The sequence below is a fragment of the Nuphar pumila genome, chromosome 17, assembly GCF_984573655.1.
Source record: "Nuphar pumila chromosome 17, dmNupPumi1.hap1.1, whole genome shotgun sequence".
Taxonomy (NCBI): domain Eukaryota; kingdom Viridiplantae; phylum Streptophyta; class Magnoliopsida; order Nymphaeales; family Nymphaeaceae; genus Nuphar; species Nuphar pumila.
Window position 1 is genome coordinate 63,716,961 of NC_143265.1, and position 3,861 is coordinate 63,720,821.

The following is a 3,861-nucleotide window of genomic DNA, read 5'->3' on the forward strand; positions in this document are numbered from 1 at the left end:
TTAGAACCCCTTCCTTCAGGGCCTATGCTACGCATTGGCTAGACACTCATGAAAATATTATTTGAACCTTGACTGCTCATCTAACAGACGAGGTCCCACCCCACTAGGGCAACAGGGTGGAAAGAAATATTATTTGAATTTAAAAATTGAAAGTAAGAGAAGAGAGGGTGAAAAGAAATATTGTTTGAATTTAAAAATTGACAGTAAGAGAAGAGAAAGGACAAAAGAAGGGAGAATGATCAGATGAAGGTCTTACCCTTGCCACCGCAAACCTTCCTTAGAAAGGAAAGGAAGACGATGATGATGGCAACCCCAGCAAACAATCCAATGATTATGGCCAATGTCTTCCCTGCCTCCCCTCCTCCCCTGCTTGAATCTGTATGTCCCAAAGTAACAAAGCCAATTTTTTTTCAAAATCAGCATCACATAAAACTATCGATTCTACCATAAAGAAATAGTTACCGCTGCTTCAAGGAAAATGGCTCTTGTTTAAACTTAAGATTTTGCCACAATTTTCTAGATTTTCAAACTTTTTTTTTACAAGAATGTTTGGAATCTAACCCAAAAAACTAAAAATAAAATAAATACCATGTTAATCATGGTCATAGTTCATGAACTTGGTCATGTTTCATGTCACACGAGATATATTATTTACCACAAAGTAGTGAAATCCTTGAAGATGAACCTGGCTACGCTGTTCACACCAAACTCTGTACAGAAGTTAAAGAGTTTACAAACTTGGTGACATTCCACATACCGTTGAAGTACCCTGAAAAGAAATGATAAAGGTCCAGTAGATGTGTGCACTTTGGAAAGTGGTGCATGTCAGATCCAATGGTTAGATGACTCGTGTACTTTTTTTTTTCTTTATTATTATTTTTTAAATATGCCTTGTGATGAATTAATGTATACCTTAGAAAAGCAACTGACCATGTACCCATTGGGACCAAATCTAGAATACTTGTCTAGTCACATTAGCCCAGGACAAAGCCAACTGGAATTATGGACCTTGGTTTGACTCATTATCATCTCCAAAGGCTCAATTAGTCACCTCCAAGTCAACGCCTAACCACATTAGGTTATTCCACGCTCCTATTTAAGTCCATGATTGCTATTATATCCGGATATGGATCCCCGCTCCACGGCTCCTCCACCCACCCAATCATCAAAGAAAAAGTGAAAAACTAACTGACAAGGTTGGACCCAAATCCGTCAGGTTCACAATTGTAACCCCTAACCTAATCCAACTTACGCACAGTCCTTGATCCGAACCATCTACAACCCGACTCAAAACCAAAAGATAATCACTCAAGTTAACATTACCAAACACGAACATTCCCCAAACCGAGATCGACTAAATCGTCGAACCAAGACAAAGCCAAAACCTCGTCGGGCTAACCTAGAGAGAGAGAGAGAGAGAGAGAGAGAGAGAGAGAGAGAGGCTGACCGTGGGTGGTGCTGGAGTAGAGGCCGGCCAAGTAGTAGCGGGCGTAGCACTTGCCCAGGTAGATGTCGCCGGAGATCGCCGACCCGCACACCTCCCTGAGCTTCCCCACCGCCTCCGACACGCACTGCGAGCAGTCTCCTGGGCTCAGGTCGCCCACGCACTGCGCCACCCCGAGCACGAACCCGCCGGAACTCGCCGTCCGGAAATACCCACCGGCGTTGGAGGAGGAGGAGGAGGAGAGTTGCCGGAGGGCGTCGTCCCTTCGGCCGAGGAAGTCGGAGTCGTAGGCGGAAGAGGAGGAGGAGGGGCTGCACTTTTTGTAGATGAGGGTGGTGTCGAGGACGCCCAGGAAGGTGGCGTTATCGTACTTGACGAAGCAGGAGTCGAGCTGGAGGGCTGCCCCGCAGGCGTCCTGGCAGAGCAGGTGGAGCTGGCCGATGGCGTCCTGGGCGCAGCGGGAGCAGTCGCTGGCGGGGAGGTCGCCCCGGCACTGCAGCAGGCCCGTCACGGTGTTGGGGTCGCCAGGCTTGCCGATGGTGAACTTGGCGTAGAGGGCCGAGAAGGCGGAGTTGGCGAGGGAGGCGAGCAGGGAGTCGAGGTTGGCCTGATAGGAGGATGTGGGGAGGTACTGCTGCTGCGAGCACCCGCCGTAGATGAAGGTATCGGAGGAGGCGGAGCGTGAGGTGATGGGGAAGAGGATGAGTACGAGCGAGATCAAGATCAGGAAAAGGAGGAGGAAGGAAGGTGGTTTTAGCATGGGCATCATCTTCTCTTTCTTTTTGGGGTTTGGGAGTGAGGATGTAGTGGTGGGTTGGGGGCGAAAGAATGTGGGGGAAGAAGTGATTCCCTCTCTCTTGCTGGTTCTGTCTCTCTTCTTCCTCTTTTTGTATTTGATGCTTTCTGCTCCTCTGTTTTTCTTTTGCTTGTGCTTTTCCCTTCTTTCACTTGGTTAGAGCTCTTTTTGCTTTACATGGAAGGCAAGGAATTGAAGGAACGGGAGGAGAAGGATTGGTTGGTGGTAAATTGTGGTATGTATGGTCTGTGAAGAGCGGTGGTGGCCTATGATTATGTAGCGTTTGCTATATACTCCCTCTCTCTCTCTCTCTCCAGTGGTTGGGTTGTTAAATTGATTTCGGTGGTGGGTTTATGTATATATGGAGAGAGAGAGAAAAGGGAGAGGGTGATAATCACTATTACTTCCAAGCATCCAGTTTTGAAGCAGTTGCCCCAGGTGTAGGAGGGGTTATTTTGATGGCTTGGTTTGCTAAAGCGAAGCAACCCATGCAATGCAATTTCACCAACCAGAATAAATTACAGCGGTTACCTGCAGCAGTATTTGGTAGGTTTCATGTAAGAAAAATGCTTCCGTTCTAAAAAAAATCATCGAGTTGGTGTTGTTTTGTCTCTAAAAGTATGCAGCACTTACTGAGATAGGAGGGGAGTGTTTGATTGCTTGTCCAAGATTGGACAGAACAGTAGAACAGAACAGGCAGTATGTTCTGTCTATTATGTAACAATTGTTCTTCGTCCAGCGCGTTTATTTTGACTCAAATAGGAAATCATATTTTTTATTTAAAAATAAATAAACTGCAAGAAAATAAAACATAAATAAACCCTAAATTGCAAAAAAATAAATCATAAATAAACCAAAAATATCTTAATATAAAAGAAAAATAAATCATAAAATAAAAAAAAACTATAAAATTAAATATAAAAAACCTTAATCAATGAAAATCAAAGAAAAGAAAGCCTAATCAAATAAAACATAAAAGCCCCTAATTAAAACTTTTTGATTCAAAAGCCCTAATCAAATTTTTTTTCATATTTAATTCAAACCATAATTCTAAAAGCCCTAATTTGAACCTTAATTTAAAACCTAATTGGAAAAGCCCTAATTTGAATCAATAATTCGAACCTTAATTGGAAAATCCCTAATTCTAGAGAGAGAGAGAGATTGAGAAAGAGTGTGGGAATAAGGGGGACTCAGGGTATAACCCACCGCCCTCTGCCAGAGTTTTTTTAAACGGTGGTACCACCTCCGTTCCCTGTTCCAAGGGGGGTGAAACTGTGCTTCACCATTCCTGGAATGTGGAGGGCATGGGTTGCGCTGAACGCTCAATCAAACGCACCCTAGGTGAACTCATAGAGGCAGTGTGACAAATATCACGAGATTTACGAAAATCTTGTGATAATATCACAAGAAATTGCCTGAAAGTTTAAAATGGCAATTTCGCAAGAGATTTTCAAAACATCACGAGATTTATAAAAAAATATAAATACCACAATTTAAATGCGATATTTATGTTTTAATCGGCTATTTATCGCAAAAAAATCATGTATTTTTATTTTTAAATAATTTTTATTAATATTTTCTTATAAAAAATAAATTTTATATTTTTTAAATTGTTGTTTTA

General features: G+C 42.7%; 1 pseudogene across 1 annotated transcript; it reads right to left on the reverse strand.

The window, feature by feature from the left end:
* Nucleotides 1-239: 239 nt before the first annotated feature.
* LOC149812050 (plasmodesmata-located protein 6 pseudogene) lies at nucleotides 240-2,437 on the reverse strand (annotated as a pseudogene). Its single transcript, XR_016428494.1, has 2 exons — nucleotides 1,448-2,437; nucleotides 240-376 (listed from the first exon to the last, which is right to left on the reverse strand). The product of XR_016428494.1 is annotated as a plasmodesmata-located protein 6 pseudogene (transcript).
* Between the last annotated feature and the right edge of the window lie 1,424 nt (nucleotides 2,438-3,861).